Source organism: Schistocerca serialis, chromosome 2 (genome assembly GCF_023864345.2).
Source record: "Schistocerca serialis cubense isolate TAMUIC-IGC-003099 chromosome 2, iqSchSeri2.2, whole genome shotgun sequence".
Classification (NCBI taxonomy): Eukaryota; Metazoa; Arthropoda; class Insecta; order Orthoptera; family Acrididae; genus Schistocerca; species Schistocerca serialis.
The window spans coordinates 694,203,321-694,225,323 of record NC_064639.1 but is presented as its reverse complement, the minus strand read 5'-3'; positions in this window follow the sequence as shown (position 1 = coordinate 694,225,323).

The window sequence follows — 22,003 nt, the reverse complement described above, 5'->3', positions numbered from 1 at the left end:
TCTCAGGTCGGATTCCAGTAATATTTTCCAGACGATACGTTGTGACACTCTGCCTATACCCTCAGCCTGGATTTCAATTGTTGTAATCCATTTATTTGTCAGAGACACTCGAACAACCGTATGATCTTCTCGTGGCATAGTCTTTCTGAAGGTAACTATGACTACCCTTCTAGCCATACAGTTATCATCCATCTCGTCATCACTAGTTATGCTGGCAATGCACCATAGCTAGCTGTCTCTGCGATCCGTCTGTATGGTGCTCTCAAGCCCTTCATGTCAACGATTCAACCGTTCTCATGGTCCAGAAGATAGCGATAGGCTGCTTGTGACGCATGCAGTATTGCAATCTCCAACTGAAAATTTCCAATAACTTTAGTCACCTGCCAATCTTCAACTTCAGGGATGATTTTTTTCTAAACTGAAAATAAGCTCGGCTAAGGATGATATATTAACCAACATATGCCACACGCATCGGAATACTGGAGTATCAGTTTGGTAGAGTTTGGTTAAGTTGTCTATGATGCAAGACGTTACATTTCCTTTAACGTTCGAGTCATGCTAACCACCACTTATAAATCCACCTCGTTCAAGGTGCTTTTCACAAATTAACAATGACATTAGACTACCCTCCTAAAGCTCGAATCACTGCTTTTCGCCAGCCGCTGTGGCCGAGCGGTTCTAGGCACTTCAGCCCGGAGCCGCGCTGCTGCTACTGTCGCAGGTTCGAATCCTGCCTCGAGCATGGATGTGTGTGACGTCCTTAGGTTAGTTGGGTTTAAGTAGTTCTAAGTCTAGGCAACTGATGACCTCAGATGTTAAGTCCCATAGTGCTTGGAGCCAAATGAACCATTTGAACTCTTTTTCCCCCTTCCTACCCATCGTGGCAAGTGCTGCGCAAGACATAAGATACATTGCAAAGTCCAGATGATTCACAAATCTCAATAGTCGCTAAGAAGTCACTGAGAGTCATTGGAACAGAGCCCATGGTCTTCACCTTACTCTCTAAAGGTCCAAGATGAAGTCAAAAGTACGGTGGTGCAATAACGTTGTTGTCAATCAACTATACCCATGTCGCAATACAAATTAGAACCAATGTGGTGAAGCGTTGCGTTGTTCTACATAGTTCTTCCTGCGATTGATATATATAGACGATCACACATTAACCACCAGCAGATCTCTGTTTTGTTTACCATTCTCCCAACATCCCACACTGGCAGATGGGAATCATTCGGCTATGTGTTTTCGAATTATTCGTATGGTACCTTCAAAGATTGATTACTCATTGAATCTGAATCCAGTGAACTAGCTGCGACCAGTTCCATAGTTCCTTCCCAGAATTTCTCGCTTCGCCTACATTTGTACCCTTCGTGATTTGCAAGTATTATTTAAGTGTCTTTATTTCTTTAGTGTAGATGATACGACGAATACTTGCAGAGAGTGGCCTTGTGTTTTCATTTTTCATGCAGATATGAGAGAATTAAACCGAGTGACGGCAGATTATCTACTGCTACCTAAAACACAAAAGAAGCCCCTGCCGTTCCATTTCGAGAGTCAGATCACCATCACCTGCACCAGAAGCCTTCATTCATTGAAGTACTATGAGAAAGTTTGGTATTTAACCTAGAACACTGCCACATCGACGCGCTGTCCTGTGTTGGCCAGTTCCAGTAGATGACAATTTTTTTCCTCAAGAGGATGCGAACCGGCTAACTTTGGGTCAAGCACCACAGCATAACGTTTAATATTACCATTTTTTGTGGAGGCTGGAACGACACGTCATCTAACACGTAATTATAATTATTACATTTTTGTATTTTTTATTTAAAATGCAAAGTGGCTAATTACAACTTTTTTACGAAGCTTAGAAAAGTCCACATGTGACTGACAAGAAACATCCGCTAGTTGAAGTGGGATGTACTAAACCCACTGCATGTTCTATATACAATGAAGAGCCAAAGAAACTGGTACACCTGCCAAACATCGTGTAGGAGCACTTAGACGTGCTGCAACACGACGTGGCATGGACTCGACTAATGTTTGAAATATTGCTGAAGGGATTTGACACCATGAATCTTGCAGGGCTGTCCATAAATCCGTAAGAGTGCGAGGAGCTGGAGGTCTTTTCAGAATAGCTCGTTGCAAGGAATCCCAGATATATTCAATAATGTTCATTAGGGAGTTTGGTGGCCCAAGGAAGTGTTTACACTCAGAAGAGTTTTCCTGGAGCCACTCTGTAGCAGTTCTGGACGTGTGAGGTGTCTCATTGTCCTGCTGGAATTGCTCAAGTCCGTCGGAATGCATAATGGACCTGAATGGATGCAGGTGATCAGACAGGATGCTTACGTACGTGTCACAGGACAGAGTCGTTTCTAGAGATATCACTCCAACTGCACACACCTCACACCATTACAGAGCCTCCACATGCAGGGTCCATGGATTCATGAGGTTGTCTCCATACCGGTACACGTCCATCCGCTCGCTACGATTTGGAAAGAGATTCGTCCGACCGGGCAACATGTTTCCAGTCATCAACAGTCCAATGTCGGTGTTGACGAGCCCGGGCGAGGGGTAAAGCTTTGTGTCGTGCAGTCATCAAGGGTACACGAGTGGGCCTTCGGCTCCGAAAACCCATATCGATGATGTTTGGTTGAATGGTTCGCACGCTGACACTTGTTGTCGGGGAATGAAGACTCCTATGCCATGTGTTGGTGTTCTGTTAAGTCTGTACATTGTGCTGCCCTCTGCAGCGGATATATTTCTACGATAACTGTAAAATGGACGTGTGAGAATAAAGGTGTGTGTGAGCAAAAGTTTTACTGTGTCCTTGACTTCACTAGTGTGTAGCAACATTTTGGTGCCGATACCCGGGAAAATATGAAGAGATTGAGTGCTACTACACCTTAAAGAGGACTCGACGCCGAGATAAGTTGCGGCATTGCTCTGAAACTGTAGCAAAGGACACTGTGGGGCGATTGATTTGTATGTGATGTTACTTGGTGCATGTTTGTTGGTGGCAGAGCAATAGAGGGCAGTTGGCGTATTATTTGCAAGGCACAAAGGAGACTTGCTGAAGTATTGGTAGACTGCAGCGCCATCTGTTAGCAACAGCGACCACTACTAAAGGTCGCGGAAGTTGAAAACTGCACGGCCGCGCCATCTCTTGAGAACTACAAACATCACTAGGGGCTGCTAACGGTTCACACTCCAGGACAGCGCCATCCCTTAGCGATAGCATCCAACTGACGGGGTGTCTTGACCTTGAAAGCACTCTCGCGACAGAAAGCAAAACCACCAACTCACCATGGCAGAAGCCGTAGCTACGAACTTGGGGAGGCTGCGCCGGAAGCGGACGACCTTGTGATCGAATGCGACGCGTTTCGTCAGCCAAATAAACGCCTTCGATGGTTCTACAGCTGCAGAAGAAGTAGAACACTTCCAGGAACGCCTACAAGAAACATTAGAAGAGTTGACCCGACTCAACGATACAATACAGGACTTGCTGGATGACTCTGAATACGAAGCCGACACGGAAGCTTGTGAGGAATATACTGATAAATGCAAACGCGCCCTCCGAAAGGCGAAAGGCCTTCTAGAGGAGCGCGCTCAGGAGACAGAAACGTGACGTCAGCGGCTCAACAACACGCCTGTATGGACATAAAATTGCCTACTATCAAACTGCACGCATTCTCAGGGGATATAGAAACTTGGCCTCGATTTTGGGAGCAATTCACAGCTTCCATAAACGAGAATCCGATGGTGTCAACAATGAACAAGCATGTATTCCTCCGTGGTTACCTTGATGGGGAACCTAAGGACTTGGTCGATGGCATTGCTGTTACAGCTGATACATATGAGCAGACTAAACAAATTTTGAAATCCAAATATGGGGATAGGAACAGAATTATCCAAAGTCACCTGGATTTCTTGGAGAATCTTAACACTTCGACTTCAGGCAGTCCAGAGGCTCTCAATTCCACCTACATTGAGTGCCATAAGCGCATCCAAGCACTACGAGCACTAGGAGAAAATGTCGATTCTTATGGGAGAGTGCTTGCACCCAAACTTCTTCGAGCCTTTCCTGAAGACATTTGCAAAAATTGGTTTGTTCATGCCCGAAGGCAAAAGATTGAAGAAGGGAACCTCACCCACCTTATGGAGTTCTTAAATGAAGAGGTGGAAGGAGCTATCAACACACGCAAAATTCGTGGAGATACTGTACCACACGAAAATTACGTACCAACAGCATCTGCCTTCCACGTAAAGGTTAAAACGAAGAGGGATAAGAAGAAACAACAGAATTCAGAGCCCTTCTGTGTGTATTGCGGCGAAAGAGAGCACTGGGGCCAAGACTGCCAAAAAATTGCAAGCTTGCAGGCAAGAATCGACGCCCTCAAGACAATGAACTGTTGCTTTCTATGCCTGAGACGTGGCCACAACAGAAATCAGTGTTTCAAGCGGGGAAAGGCGTCCTGTGCGAAATGTAAGGGGGAGCATCACATTTCTATCTGCAGTAGCCATACCACAACAGTAAATAAAATTGAAACTATGACTTCTAACTTCACATACCTGCAGACTGCTAGTGTGAGTATCACAGGACCCACTGGTAAGAGCAAACAGACACGTGCCATCCTGCACACAGGGAGTCAATCGAGTTTCATTCACCATTCACTGATCGAATCTCTCCAACTAAGTGTCATTGGAAGCACTACTCTCGAGATAACTACTTTCGAATCCAGTTACAGTTCATCACTCTCAAGGAAGAAGGAGCAGTTTAATATGATGGGGTGCTCCACTAATTCCCACATATCAGTAACAGCCTTTGAAAGCACAAATAATTTTTCACAGCAACCAACAGTGCCACAAGATGTAGGAGGTATGGCCTTGAGGGGTGGCACAGCACTCGCAGATCCTAAAGGAGACACTGAAGATCTACCTATTGAGATCCTGATTGGAGCTGATTATTACTGGAGAATCGTGACTTTGGAACAACCAATCAAGGTATCACCATCATTGGTTCTTCTCCCAACAAAATTTGGATATGTTCTCAGTGGAAACAGATCTAGCACCACCGTCAACAGAGCAACTGTCAACTTTATTCAGGGCAGCTGCAGTGATATATCTGATGAGTCAGTGCGCTGATTTTGGGACCTGGAGACAATCGGGATAACAGAACATCAAGAGCGAGCATTAAAACCCATGGACCACCCCATTTATCAGGAATTCCGAGAATCATACTGTGTGGAATATGGCCGCAGAGTTGTATCTCTGCCTCGAAAGAAGGATATGCCTCTCTCCTGCAACCGAACAACTGCTAAAGCGCGTCTTCGCTCCTTACAAAACAAGCTGCGAGGGAATGAAGAGCTGAAGGTCATTTACCACGAGACCATGTCGAAATATATTGAGAAGAACCAGGTAGAGGTAGCACCTGAGGACTGTACTGCTGAAAACACTTTCTACCTGCCACACCATATTGTGAAGAAATGCATCAGTGGAAGTGTGAAGTATAGAATAGTCTTCGATGCATCCTCACATGAGCCAGAGTCTCTATCGCTGAATGATGCCCTCGAAAAGGGACCAAATTTACTTCCGGAGATTCTAGCAATCTTACTACGATTCCGCACACTTCCAGTGGGATTAGTGTGTGATGTGGACCAAGCTTTCCTGCAGTTAACGTTGAAAGAAGAAGACAGAGACCTCACGAGGTTCCTTTGGTATCGTGTTGAGCAAGCTGCAAGTGGTGCCTACATGACTACAAATGACGTGATTACATATCGCTTCAAACGTTTGCCATTTGGACTTGCACCAAGCCCATTCCTGTTGTCAGCTGCCATAAGGGAGCTAGCAGCACTAAATAGTGAAAAATATCCACTATCCTCAGGACTTGCAAACAAGTCAGTGTTCATGGACGATTTCGTAGCCAGTGTTAGAGACAGCGACACCGCTGCAACTGTTTACCATGAACTGACAGAACTTTTCCAGCAGATAAGTCTTCCATTGTCCAAATGGGCGACTAATTCGAATGACCTGAAGGCAATATGGGATGTCAAAGGCCTTGAAACAAAGACCACATCCCAAGTTTTAGGAATTAATTGGAACACAGAAGATGACTCTATCTGTAGTGACTACGAGAAGATAGCTGAAAATCTAATGGACAAACTGGCTACCAAGAGAAATGTTCTTCGAGCAGCTGCTCAGTTTTATGACCCCCTGGGTGTGTTCACTCCTGTTGGGATCGTTTCAAAGATAATTTTCCAAGACACATGGCTGAGGGGTCTTACATGGGAGGAAGTTTTGCCCACAGATCTTGCATGTCGTTGGCACTCATGGGTCTCAAAGCTTCATCACTTGTCATCACTACATATTCCTAGATGGATAGGGGCGCTGGGCACAGGTGGCTCTGCAGAGGTGCATGTATTCTGTGATGCATCTGAAAGAGCCTACGGCGCTGTTTTGTATATAAGGACATCTACTGAAACTGGATACACTGTGAACCTTGTCTGTAGCAAGAACAGACTGGCTCCTATCAAGAAGGTAACTCTACCCAGGTTGGAGTTACTTGCTGCATTGGTCGGATCACGACTCCTTCATTACTTTTGCCAGGAAACAGGGTTTGATGCCAACAGAGCTACCTTGTGGAGCGACTCAACAGTCACTTTGGAATGGGTACGGAGTGATCCAAACAAATGGAAAACATTTATCTGTAATCGTGTGACAGAGATATTGACATACGCCACACCCAGCCAATGGAGGCATTGTCCGGGAAGCCAAAATCCTGCAGATCATCTCATGCGGGGACTAGAAGCAAATCTGCTAGCCAATCTTGATATCTGGTGGGGTGGCCCACCATGGCTTTCAGAAGACAAGCAGTTCTGGCCACTGGAAATCTCAGCCACACCTCCATCAATGCCAGAAGCCAAAACGAGAGCAAATGTGACTCTGATCACCATCACTGTACCACTACTGGACATTGCAAGGTTTAGTTCATATTGGCGAGTACTGCATATAACTGCCTTTGTATTTCGATTTATCAGCACAACAAGAAACAAAAATAGAATCTCCGGCAGTTTTAGTGCTTTGGAATTACAAAATGCCCGGACCTACTGGATCAGAAGAGTTCAAGAGGAACTATTCACTAGTGAACTGTCTGCATTGCGTAAGGGAGAACAATTGCCCATGGAATCAAAGATTGCTCGATACAATCCCTTTATATCGGATGGCATCCTTCGTCTTGGTGGTAGGCTGCAATGTGCTGCACTGTCACACTCAGAGAAGCATCCAGTTATATTGGATGGACGTCACCATTTCACTGAGCTTCTCATCAGACACACACATGTAAGACTGCATCATCTCGGTGTGCGGATTATGTTAGGGGAACTACGAGAAGAATTTTTGATTCTGCGAGGACGACAAGCTGTTCGGAGAGTTCTTCACTCTTGCCTGCCATGCAAGATAATACACAGTCGCCGGTATGAAGAGATGGATGCCCCACTACCACTGGACAGAGTTCAGCCTTCAAGACCATTTGCAGTAACAGTCATCGATTTTGCCGGACCATTATATGCCAAATCTGGACATCAAACAAAAAGGTCCTACATGGTCCTATTCACAACAACACGGGCCATTCATATTGAACTTGCAACTGACATGTCCACTGACAGATTTTTGATGGCCATGCAACGCTTTGCAGGACGTAGGAGCCTACCAGTCACTGTCTACTCAGACAATGCTACAACATTCCATGCAGCCAACTCAGAACTGGCAGAGCTTTTCAAAACCATGCAGCATACTGACTTACAGCTCTACTGTGCCCACCATGGAATCACTTGGAAATTCATACCACCACGTGCGGCTTGGTGGGGAGGCTGGTGGGAACGCATGATAGGCTCAGTCAAGCGCTACCTGAGGAAAGTTCTTGGTCCCTCCCAGGTGGATGAAGAGAGCTTAAACACCACCTTGATCAGCATAGAAGCCGCAATAAACTCACGACCCATCACTCAAGGAGAGAGCGACACTGCATTGACGCCAGCTCACTTTCTGAATGGTGGGAAATTAGTAACAATTCCATGTGGGCCAGAGCCAGCAACTAGAAAGGACCTTGCCGAGGAGTTCCGACTCAGACAAAAGGTCAATGACGAAATCTGGCGCAGGTGGAAGACAGAATACCTCCTGCTGCTAAGACAATATCATGAGGTGAAGGGATATCCTTCGCAAAGGAAACCGAGAATTGGAGAGGTTGTTCTGTTCCAAGAAGACAGCAAACCACGGCACTTGTGGAAGAGGGCTGTGGTAGAAGAAGTGCGGCATGGCAGAGACACTAAAATACAGTGCATCATCCTCCGCCAGCCAGATGGTATGAAGATCTGTCGACCGGTCCTGCTGGTCATCCCCCTCGAGATGGACCAGGGTGGGGAGGATGTCGGGGAATGAAGACTCCTACGCCATCTGTTGGTGTTCTGTTAAGTCTGTACATTGTGCTGCCCTCTGCAGCGGATATATTTCTATGATAACTTTAAAATGGACGTGTGAGAATAAAGGTGTGTGTGAGCAAAAGTTTTACTGTGTCCTTGATTTCACTAGTGTGTAGCAACACTTGTTGATGGCCCAGCATTGAAATCTGCATCAATTTGCGGAAGGGTTGCAATTATGCCACGCTGAACGATTGTCTCCAGTCGTTCCCTTCTTGCAGGATCTTTTCCGGCCGCAGCGATGTCGGAGATTTGATGTTTTACCGGATTCCTGATATTTACGGTACACACGTGAAAGGGTGGTACGGGAAAATTCCCACTTCATCGCTGCCTCGGAGATGATGTGTCCCATCGCTCGTGTGCCAACTATAACACCACGTTCAAACTGACACAAATCTTGATAACCTGCCTATTTACATGTCTTTGTATTTGAATACGGATGCCTACATCAGCATCTTCGGTGCTTCAGTGTATATTTTTTAAGAAATTGTTCTATATTGTCCCTCAGGATTTGTTTTGTTTTATTATTATTATTATTCACGTTTGGGCCCTACTGGACCACGCGAAGTACAATCACGGGGCATTCAGTTATTTTCTTTTAGACTTTCTCTCCGCCCAAATTGTTTTCATTCTCTCGGAATGAGCTCTTTTCCTTTCATCAGACCATGTGGTTCCAGTTTTCTTTGGTTTTTCAGCTTGACCAACTACCCAGTCATGAATTTTTTGCCTAAATAATTTTCTGTCTTGAATTTCATCTTGTTTTATATCTGCCTCTTTCATGTCCTCTTTTATAGCAGCAATCCATTTTATTGTCTCAAATTTAGCTTTACTTCGATTTTCGTAGAATTCCACTACTTGTTTAGTTAGTCTGGTAGCATCCATTCTTTTAATATGCCCATAAAATTTTAATCTGCGTTTTTTCATATCCGAATATATGCTGGTGTATTTTTGAATTTCACTATTTGCTCTTAGCCTGTATGTTCCTTCTTCAGTATATTTTGGACCTAGAATTTTTCTGATTACTTTTCTTTCTCTTTTTTGGATTTCTTGAATGTCCTTTTTTCTGTTTAAAATTAGCGTTTCAGCCCCATAAAGGCACTCTGGTTTTATGACCGTGTTGTAATGTCTCAATTTAGAGTACCTCGAGAGACATTTTTTGTTGTAGATGTCTTTTGTAAGTCTAAAAGCTGTCTCCATCTTTTGACAACGAATTTCATTTCCAATTTTTTCTAGACCAGTCTCTGAGATTGTTTCACCTAAATATTTGAATTGCGAAACTCTTTTGATTTTTCCATACTTAGTTTCCAAAAGTTTGGGTGCCAGTTTGTTGCTAGTCATATACTGTGTTTTTTCAAATGAGATTTGGAGACCTACTCTTTCTGCTGTTTCTTTAAGAATTTCTATTTGTTTCTGAGCAATTTGGATGTCCTGCGTTAGAATAACCAAGTCGTCTGCAAAGGCCAAACAGTCTATTCGAATATTTGTTCGTCCTAATTTCACTGGTTGGTCAATTTTTGAACTCCAATTTTCGTTCGCGCCACTCTTGTATTACTTTTTCTAGAACGCAGTTAAATAGCAACGGAGAGAGTCCATCACCTTGCCTCACGCCTGTTTTTATTTCAAAGGATTCTGAAATTTCTCCTCTGAACTTTACTTTTGATTTTATACCAGTTAGCGTGTCTCTGATAATTGCCGTGGTTTTAGGATCCAGGCCTTGTTCTTTCACAATTTGGAAAAGAGATTCACGATCCACTGAGTCATAAGCCTTTCTAAAATCTACAAAGGTACAAACTAGTTTTTTATTGTAAATTTTTTGATGTCTGAGAATTAGTTTGAGGACTAAAATCTGTTCTGGGCAAGATCTATTTGGCCTGAAACCTGCTTGATATTCGCCAATTTTCCATTCAAGTTGTTGTTGTGCTCGGTTCAGAAGACATTGAGAGAGGATTTTGTATGTGACTGGAAGAAATTCCTCTGTAATTATTAACATCAGTTTTGTCTCCCTTCTTATGAAGTGGGTGAATCAAGGCGGTTTTCCATTCATCAGGAATTTTTTCAGTTTGCCAAATGTTTTGCATGATTGAAGTAATTTCTTTAACGGTTTTTGCACCAGCTGCCTTTAAAAGTTCTGCAACAATTCCATCTTCACCAGATGCTTTTTTGTTTTTCAACCTATGAATTTCTTTAATGATTTCCTCTTCATTTGGTGCAAGTGAAACTGGATTGCATTGTTGGGGAATTTTTGGTGGAAATCTTTCTGTGGGCTCGGGGCAATTTAGAAGATTCTTAAAATATTTAGAAAGTTCTTTGCAATTTTCTTGGTTGTTAAGAGCCAACTGTCCATTTTCCTTCTTGAAGCAAAGATTCTGGGGTTGGTACCCCTTTATTTTGGTTTTAAAAGTTTTATAAAAATTTCTGGTATTGTATTTCTGAAAATCTTCTTCAATTTCTAAGAGTTGACTATTCTCATATTGTCTTTTTGTTTGTCTAATTAGTTTTGAAGTGTCTTTTCTAGTTGTCAGGAATGTATCATATGTGTCTTCTGTCTTGTTGCTATTCCATGCTTTAAATGTCTCTTGTCTGGCTTTGATTGCATGATCACAGTTTTCATTCCACCAAGCATGTTTCTTGTGTTTTCGCAAAGGAATTTGATCTTGAGCTGTTTTGATAATCTTGTGTTTGAGTTGTTCCCAATTTTGTGCACTTGTTTTGTCAAATTCGTCTGCTAATAATGATGGTTGGATTTTACTGGTGTCAAATTTGGGGATTAATGGTGTCCTTTTGTTGAAATTTTGGGGTTTTAGCTTTAGTTTCACACGGGTTAAGTAATGGTCTGAGTCAATATTGGCGCCTTTACGAACTTGAACATTTAAAATTTCTTTGTGACATGGATACGAGATTGCAATATCGTCAATTTGGAATTCACCTATGTCCTTGTTAGGTGATCGCCATGTCTTTTGTTTTGAAGGTTTTTTCTTAAAATGACTTGACATAATTTTGAGATTGAAATTTCTGCAAAATTCTACCAGCCTCTTTCCATTTTGATTGGTCCATTTATGTGCAGGGAATTCACCGACCGTTTTTCTAAATTTTCTCTCTTTCCCTAACTGTGCATTAAAATCACCCATTAAAATCTTTACATAATTTTGAGGAATTTTGGAGAATGTATTCTCTAACACTTCCCATGACTTATTTACTTTTTCTGGATTTGTTTTATTCTCCTGGTTGATAGGCATGTGTGCGTTAATTAAACAGTACATTTTATTTGTACATTTCATGGAAATTGTCATTAGTCTGTTGTTTACTGGATTTACTTCGATTACGGAGCCAAGAATGTCTTGCGAAATTGCGAATGCAACACCCAGATGCGGAGTGTTTTTAAGAATTCTTTTGTCTGTTTTACTTTTAAACAATCGGTAGTTTCCAAAATCCATGGTATTCTCATCAGGCAACCTTGTTTCTTGCAGGGCTAAAATTTTGATATTTTGTTCTTTTAGTGTGTCTCCTAATTTATAGAGTTTTCCTGGTGTCAAGAGAGAGTTAATATTGATAGTTCCAAAAAATGTTTCGACCTTGGGCATGAGTCGGTCAAAAGACTTCGATTTCCTCTGGTTTGGGATATAGCGTTTCAGCCTAGTCTCCCCAGAATCCGATAGACTAGTTGCGCCACTGATGGCGGAGGATTTGTTACCACCTGGGGTAATTTTGTAATTACTAAAACGCTCCATAATAGTACTTAGAATCAAAGGGTTGAGCTCAGAAAAGCTCAGTGGTTAAGACTGGAGTGGTTAGTTCCAGAATTTGTATTACGGCCGCACCTCTGGTGAACAGACGCCGACCACAGTGCCGCTTGTTACAAGTCAGACGCAAGGTGGATTTATTGTATTATGTGCCTCTTCCGCTAGTTCCATCGTACCGAGATTCGTTCTCTCCGCCTTCACCACCGTTGAGGTCTTCGCTGTAACCCTAGCAAAGGGTTTTGTTTTATTTATTATTAATGTACTTTTTCCAAATAGAATTTATACAGCAACTATTGTGCATTACTATTGTAAACACCTGCATTTTTCGCAAAGAAAGTATAAGCCAGGATAATGTTGGCAACAGGTACCATGCCAAAGGGTTGCGAATGAAGGCATGGCCTAAGAGAGAGGAGAGAGCAAGAACCTCGCTGTTGCTTGATGCTTGACTTTGCTGGCAAGAGGACATGCTGCAGGCCTGTTCTTGGTGACGATGCTGTGGTGGACAAAGGAATAGCAGCCGCGAGACCTGTATGTAAGCAATCCCACATGCGCGACCAAAGTGTGGCTGCATGTTTCATAATGAAATAGCGCGCAACATAGCCCAAGACTGATTTTCTTCATCTCTGACAACGGAAATAAAGAAAAAGCAAATACGTACTTCAAGACTGTTTAGAAAGGTATATGGTTGTCTTGTGACAGCCAGAGCGACAGCACCAGCAGCAGCGAGTACTGTTTGTATAAAGCGTTTATTTTGCATTTTGTTTACGACCTTCCACTAAGGAAGAGATTCTATTTGTGTTTATCTGCTCTACATAGTAACTAACAGTTCTTGATAAAACTTTACGTAGTTTTCGTGTTAGATTTCTTAGTGTTTTCTTGATCGTTTAGAACAGAAAGCGCCCTAAAACCGTCTTTTGTTTGTTTCGCGGCCGTTAGCCACTAGTCACCTGAATCAGCAGTTGTCTTGTGACAGCCAGAGCGACAGCACCAGCAGCAGCGAGTACTGTTTGTATAAAGCGTTTATTTTGCATTTTGTTTACGACCTTCCACTAAGGAAGAGATTCTATTTGTGTTTATCTGCTCTGCATAGTAACTAACAGTTCTTGATAAAACTTTACGTAGTTTTCGTGTTAGATTTCTTAGTGTTTTCTTGATCGTTTAGAACAGAAAGCGCCCTAAAACCGTCTTTTGTTTGTTTCGCGGCCGTTAGCCACTAGTCACCTGAATCAGCAGTTGTCTTGTGACAGCCAGAGCGACAGCACCAGCAGCAGCGAGTACTGTTTGTATAAAGCGTTTATTTTGCATTTTGTTTACGACCTTCCACTAAGGAAGGGGTTCTATTTGTGTTTATCTGCTCTGCATAGTAACTAACAGTTCTTGATAAAACTTTACGTAGTTTTCGTGTTAGATTTCTTAGTGTTTTCTTGATCGTTTAGAACAGAAAGCGCCCTAAAACCGTCTTTTGTTTGTTTCGCGGCCGTTAGCCACTAGTCACCTGAATCAGCAGTTGTCTTGTGACAGCCAGAGCGACAGCACCAGCAGCAGCGAGTACTGTTTGTATAAAGCGTTTATTTTGCATTTTGTTTACGACCTTCCACTAAGGAAGGGGTTCTATTTGTGTTTATCTGCTCTGCATAGTAACTAACAGTTCTTGATAAAACTTTACGTAGTTTTCGTGTTAGATTTCTTAGTGTTTTCTTGATCGTTTAGAACAGAAAGCGCCCTAAAACCGTCTTTTGTTTGTTTCGCGGCCGTTAGCCACTAGTCACCTGAATCAGCAGTTGTCTTGTGACAGCCAGAGCGACAGCACCAGCAGCAGCGAGTACTGTTTGTATAAAGCGTTTATTTTGCATTTTGTTTACGACCTTCCACTAAGGAAGGGGTTCTATTTGTGTTTATCTGCTCTGCATAGTAACTAACAGTTCTTGATAAAACTTTACGTAGTTTTCGTGTTAGATTTCTTAGTGTTTTCTTGATCGTTTAGAACAGAAAGCGCCCTAAAACCGTCTTTTGTTTGTTTCGCGGCCGTTAGCCACTAGTCACTTGAATCAGCAGTTGTCTTGTGACAGCCAGAGCGACAGCACCAGCAGCAGCGAGTACTGTTTGTATAAAGCGTTTTTGTACTTATTTGCTGCGCTTAGCTTTTAAATAGTTTTTCTGGGAAAACCTAGCGTAGTTTTCGCGTCTCGTATTTCAGTGAGTGTTTCTTGATTATCAGAGTAGCTCATCAGAAGATTATCTTGGGAATTTGTCACCGTATAGAGTAGGGTAAACATAGTCATGTGTAGGGACTGTGGTTGTTGTGAGCGGACGCAAGGAGAATTGGCCACTCTTCGGGGGCAGGTGGAGGCTTTGTCTGTTAGGCTCATCGAGCTCGAGGCGCAGGCGTCGGCTCGTAGTGGCGTTGGGGCAACTGTGGTGAGACCTATGCCTACTTCGGTGGCCTTGGAATCACATGGAATCCCTGATGTCGCTGCGTCTTCCGGCAGTGAGCATCTTACCGGTCAGCCATCACTCCAGGGTGAATGGCGGACAGTGGTGGGCTCGCGCGTGCCTGGCCAAAAGGCGAAGGTGGGATCTGGCCGCGTGGCAGCTGCCTTACCCCTTTCCAACAGGTACGGGGTGCTTCCTAGTGGTGATGACATCGTTTCCGAGCCACCACAGGGTGCCTCGCCTGTTGGGCCAGTGGCCGATTCTCCGGCAAGGTCCCGACAGTCACAGAGGGCGGGCCTATTAGTTATAGGGAGCTCCAACGTTAGGCTGGTTATGGAGCCCCTCAGGAAAATAGCGGGTAGGTCGGGGAAGAATGCCAGTGTGCACTCGGTGTGCTTGCCGGGGGGTCTCGTCCGTAATGTGGAGGAGGCCCTTCCGGCAGCTATTGAACGCACTGGGTGTGACCGGCTGCAGATAGTAGCACATGTCGGAACGAATGACGCCTGCCGCTTGGGTTCTGAGGCCATCCTTGGTTCCTTCCGGCGGCTGGCTGATTTGGTGAAGACAACCAGCATCGCACGCGGAGTGCAAGCTGAGCTTAATATCTGCAGCATAGTGCCCAGAGTCGATCGCGGTCCTCTGGTTTGGAGCCGTGTGGAGGGTCTAAACCAGAGGCTCAGACGACTCTGCGACTATAATGGTTGCAAATTCATCGACCTCCGTTATTGGGTGGAGAACTGTAGGGGCCCCCTAGACAGGTCAGGCGTGCACTACACACCGGAAGCAGCTACTAGGGTAGCAGAGTACGTGTGGCGTGCACACGGGGGTTTTTTAGGTTAGAGGGACCCCCCCTTGGGCGAAACGATAAAATACCTGACGGCTTACCAGAGAGGACATTATCATCGTTGATAAAGAATGTCCGTCCTCAGAGACCAAAAACAGGAAAAGTTAACGTAATATTGGTAAACTGCAGGAGTATCCAGGGCAAGGTTCCTGAATTAGTATCTCTTATTGAAGGAAATAGTGCGCACATAGTATTAGGAACGGAAAGTTGGTTAAAACCGGAAGTGAACAGTAACGAAATCCTAGACACAGAATGGAATATATACCGCAAGGATAGGATAAACGCCAATGGTGGAGGAGTATTTATAGCAGTAAAGAATTCAATAATATCCAGTGAAGTTATTAGCGAATGCGAATGTGAAATAATCTGGGTTAAGTTAAGTATCAAAGGTGGGTCAGATATGATAGTCGGATGCTTCTATAGACCACCTGCATCAGCAACCGTAGTAGTTGAGCGCCTCAGAGAGAACCTGCAGAACGTCGTGAAGAAGTTTCGTGATCATACTATTGTAATAGGGGGAGACTTCAATCTACCAGGTATAGAATGGGATAGTCACACAATCAGAACTGGAGCCAGGGACAGAGACTCTTGTGACATTATCCTGACTGCCTTGTCCGAGAATTACTTCGAGCAGATAGTTAGAGAACCAACTCGTGAAGCTAACGTTTTAGACCTCATAGCAACAAATAGACCGGAACTTTTCGACTCCGTGAATGTAGAAGAGGGTATCAGTGATCATAAGTCAGTGGTTGCATCAATGACTACAAGTGTAATAAGAAATGCCAAGAAAGGAAGGAAAATATATTTGCTTAACAAGAGTGATAGGGCACAAATCGCAGAATATCTGAGTGACCACCATCAAACGTTCATTTCTGAGGAAGAGGATGTGGAACAAAAATGGAAAAAATTCAGAAACATCGTCCAGTACGCCTTAGATAAGTTCGTACCGACTAAGGTCCAAAGCGAGGGGAAAGATCCACCGTGGTATAACAATCATGTACGAAAGGTACTACGGAAACAAAGAAAGCTTCATCATAGGTTTAAGAGTAGTCGAATCATAGCTGATAAGGAAAAGCTGAACGAAGCGAAAAAGAGCGTAAAGAGAGCAATGAGAGAAGCATTCAACGAATTCGAACATAAAACATTGGCAAACAATCTAAACAAGAACCCTAAAAAGTTTTGGTCATATGTAAAATCGGTAAGCGGATCTAAATCCCCTATTCAGTCACTCGTTGACCACGATGGAACCGAAACAGAGGACGACCGAAGAAAGGCAGAAATACTGAATTCAGTGTTCCGAAACTGTTTCACTGCGGAAAATCGTAACACGGTCCCTGACTTCAGCCGTCGCACGGACGCCAAAATGGAAAATATTGAAATAAACGATATCGGAATTGAAAAACAACTGCTATCACTTAGTAGCGGAAAAGCATCCGGACCAGACGAGATACCCTTAAGATTCTACAGTGATTATGCTAAAGAACTTGCCCCCTTTCTATCAGCAATTTATCGTAGATCGCTGGAAGAACGTAAAGTACCTAGCGACTGGAAGAAAGCGCAGGTCGTTCCCATTTTCAAGAAGGGTCATAAATCAGATGCGAATAATTATAGGCCTATTTCGCTTACGTCAATCTGTTGTAGAATAATGGAACATGTTTTGTGTTCTCGTATTATGACGTTCTTAGATAATACAAATCTCCTTCATCATAACCAACATGGATTCCGCAAACAGAGATCATGTGAAACTCAGCTCGCCCTATTTGCCCAAGAAATTCACAGTGCCGTAGACACTGGCGAGCAGATTGATGCCGTATTCCTGGACTTCAGGAAGGCATTTGATACGGTTCCGCACTTACGTTTAGTGAAAAAAATACGAGCTTACGGAATATCGGACCAGGTTTGTGATTGGATTCAGGATTTCCTAGAAGAAAGAACACAACATGTCATTCTTAACGGTTCAAAATCTGCAGATGTAGAGGTAATTTCGGGAGTACCGCAGGGAAGCGTGATAGGACCTTTATTGTTTACAATATACATAAATGACTTAGTTGACAACATCGGTAGCTCCGTGAGGCTATTTGCAGATGACACGGTTGTCTACAAGAAAGTAGCAACATCAGAAGACTCGTACGTACTCCAGGAGGACCTGCAGAGGATTAATGCATGGTGCGACAGCTGGCAGCTTTCCCTAAACGTAGATAAATGTAATATAATGCGCATACATAGGGGCAGAAATCCATTCCAGTACGATTATGCCATAGGTGGTAAATCATTGGAAGCGGTAACGACCGTAAAATACTTAGGAGTTACTATCCGGAGCGATCTGAAGTGGAATGATCACATAAAACAAATAGTGGGAAAAGCAGGCGCCAGGTTGAGATTCATAGGAAGAATTCTAAGAAAATGTGACTCATCGACGAAAGAAGTAGCTTACAAAACGCTTGTTCGTCCGATTCTTGAGTATTGCTCATCAGTATGGGACCCTTACCAGGTTGGATTAATAGAAGAGATAGACATGATCCAGCGAAAAGCAGCGCGATTCGTCATGGGGACATTTAGTCAGCGCGAGAGCGTTACGGAGATGCTGAACAAGCTCCAGTGGCGGACACTTCAAGAAAGGCGTTACGCAATACGGAGAGGTTTATTACCGAAATTACGAGAGAGCACATTCCGGGAAGAGATGGGCAACATATTACTACCGCCCACATATATCTCGCGTAATGATCACAACGAAAAGATCCGAGAAATTAGAGCAAATACGGAGACTTACAAGCAGTCGTTCTTTCCACGCACAATTCGTGAATGGAACAGGGAAGGGGGGATCAGATAGTGGTACAATAAGTACCCTCCGCCACACACCGTAAGGTGGCTCGCGGAGTATAGATGTAGATGTAGATGTAGATGGGCTTGTGCTGGACCATGCATCTTTTACTACCTGATGATAATTCTTCGAATAAATATTGCTTTATTCCAATATAATTAATGAAGTTAATTTCTGAAGTGAGACTCCTCCATCAAACAGCAACTTCTGTTTTACAAAAGAGAATAATAGTTACAGTTGTTCTGAAAGTTATTCTCACCAGATAGTGTGGATTTCGTATTGTATTATGAAATATACCATCAAGCTTCTCAAACACATTTTGTCGGTCATCAGCCAATACATAAGTATTTTAGGCAACCGTGTACGCGCTCACCAAGAATTACTTTAGTTCTACATTTTATTCCTTAGTGAGAACAAGTTTCACAGAACTTGGCTTTACAATACGCTCCTAACATTTGCTAAACACAAATAACAAGCAGTATACTTTGAAAGCGAAATATGCGTATAGAACAGACATTAACTCGAAAGGAAAGCGCCTTTTTTCGTACCAAAGTTCTTTTCAATGAAATTAGCAAGGCCAGCCGGAGTGGCCGAGCGGTTCTAGGCGCTACAATCTGGAACCGCGCGACCGCCACGGTCGCAGGTTCGAATCCTGCCTCGGGCATGGATGTGTGTGATGTCCTTAGGTTAGTTAGATTCAAGTAGTTCTAAGTTCTAGGCGACTGATGACCTCAGAAGTTAAGTCCCATAGTGCTCAGAGCCATTTGAACCATTTTTGAATCAGTTAGTGGTGCCAGAAGTAACCTCCGCCACCCTCCGTTAGTTGACTTGCGGAGCATTAATGTAGATGAATATAAGCTACTTCAACCACGCAGGATTATTTATGGGGATCTGGGCAAGTATTTGGAGCCCTGTCGTGTTAACTTCGACGGAAGTGACTGGAGAGCGCGTTAATTTTTTAGTTCTTAGTATATTGGTAAGAAGATATTGTTTTTTTGTCTTTGTTCACTTGCTAAATGTACTAATTGATCTTCAACGCTACAAATCTATTTATATGTGTACTTATTTCTATATTCGGCAGCGAGCAATTACCTTCATAGTTGAACGACACCGAATAGCTGGTTGTGTGACCATTTGTCGGCTTGTACGTAGAGGATACTCAAACCATGTATGCAAAGCAAGGCGGGACAGGGCGAGTGGTGTTGTCGCAGCCTCCCTCCCGCCCCTCCAGTTCGCCGCAGCCAGGTCTGCTCTCGGGCATATTGGGTTTCCTCGGTGAAGCACGACAAGTAACAGATATGTAAGCTCACCTCCACACTTGCTACCTGCGCCGCACTGCGAATTGGAAGCGTGTATACTAGGCCGCCATACCCAATCTTGTCGATTCAGTCAGGATGTGCTTCGATGATCCCTACATTCTTCTCCTCTGACATTCTTATAATTACATTTAGTTTTTTTTTTTTTTTTTTTTTTCGTGCCGCGCGGAGTGGCCGCTCGGTTTGAGGCGCCATGTCACGGATTGCCTGGCCTCTCCCGCCGTAGGTTCGAGTCCTCCCTCGGGAATGGGTGTGTGTGTGTTGTCCTTAGCATAAGTTAGTTTAAGTAGTGTGTAAGTCTAGGGACCGATGACCTAAGCAGTTTGGTCCCTTAGGAATTCACATACTCACATTTTTTTGTTCTTTTTCAGAACGAGAGAAATAGTTAAACTCAAATTCCATAAACTTTCTGGGTGCAGTAAGCTAAAGACTTGAGCACATTCACCTGAAATGGCCTCTAGAACATGTTGGCTCAAACCACCACTTACTGAACTTTGTGACCCTTCCCATCCCTTACCGTTCTTGCTTAAGTTCAAATCTTCAGATGTGTGTGAAATCTTGAGGGACTTAACAGCTAAGGTCATCAGTCCCTAAGCTTACACACTGCTTAACCTAAATTATCCTAAGGACAAACACACGCACCCATGCCCGGGGGAGGACTCGAACCTCCGCCAGGACCCTTGCTTAAGTGTTCTCGTTTTTACAGCACATTTGAACTCCCAGTTATGCGTTTACGAACATGAGAAGTGTGTCACTCTTAGGCTAGTACTTTTAGACAGCACATACTATTATTGATAACGGAATGTATGTGATATTACAAACTCTACCCACAGCAATGTTTCCACCAACATACCATCTAAAGGCGTTATTAAACGCCATTCACATAGAAATAAGCTACCTGTTTGCAGGCCAATCTTTCCTGGAGAAGAAGGAGAATCTTTGAGAGGTACACTGAGTATCTCAGGTACAATATTTGGAGTGAGTCGCAAGACACGCCCGCTTGCAACTGAACGCAGTTAATAGGAGATTATACCTCCTAAGACAAAGTAGTGGTTGCAGAACACTCATCACAAGTTTTTAAATAACAAACCGGAGTGGTCTTTACAAAAAGTCATGTAGTAGTCTGGTCTGTTACATGAAAATGAAACATCCCGTGGACAACTGAATGATCTCTTCATATCAGAGCTGCAACTCCTTTTTTCTCCAACGCCGGCAGCTCCACATTCAGCATGTAAACAATTAATAACCTTTCGCAATCGAGCGTCCCCCCTATACAAACACCCACACATCTCACTTTGCTTTGGCTTTCTCAATAGGAACACGAATTTTATACATAAATTCCTTGATACACACGGAAGTTGAAACATTTACTTATGCTGGTTTCCCTCCTCGCTTCCTGAATACAATTCCACGCTGTCACTCGGGCCGGAAGTACACTGCTTGACAGTTGCTAAGAAACAACTGACACTTGCTAAGATGCAACTGCCATCTGCTACAGAACAACCAACAGATGCTACAGAAAACCCGACCAGAGATAGTAAAAGGAAATATAGAGGGCGGGGCGTGATAACTGCAGCGAAGGCTGTGCACGAACGCTCTGTACGCATTCGACAGTTGATGCACTGCGGTGTTTGACGGAGGTTTTTGTGGAACCGGATTCGTGCGACATCCGGTGTGGTACGGCAACATGTCTGCAAGACATATTATGAGTGCTTGCGATCGTGAACGAGCAGTTGAGCGGCTCGCAGCCAAAGTGCCACTGCTGTGGCCACAGTAACGGGTGAGCCCGAAGTGTCATCTCGCGAGTAGAAAGGTCGTGCCAATGGGCGTAGAGGGACCACCACACCGCAAGAGAATTGATACGTAGCCCCGGCGGCGGAAAGGAACATATATTTCACTCCTAAGCCGATCGCTATACCCATTGCAACCGTTGTATTGTATTGTATTGTATTGTGTTTTAACCGGGGACCTAGAAAAGACGGAGAGGCTGCGTTCCCGCCGCAGCCGCAGTGGTCCACAACCCCACGACGACTACCGCAGTCCACTTTACCCCTCCGCCGCCCCTCACCGAACCATTCTTTCTGGATTATTGTGCGGTTCGGCCCCCGGTGGACACCTCCCCCCCCCCCCCCCCCCTCCCAGGGAACGTCTCGCAGACACCAGACGAGTGTAACCCCAAAGTTTGCGTGGTAGAGTAATGGTGGTGTACGCGTACGTGGAGAACTTGTTTGCGCAGCAATCGCCGACATAGTGTAGCTGAGGCGGAATAAGGGGAACCAGCCCGCATTCGCCGAGGCAGAGGGAAACCGCCTAAAAACCGTCCACAGACTGGCCGGCTCACCAGACCTCGACAGAAGTCCGCCGGGTGGATTCGTGCCGGGGAC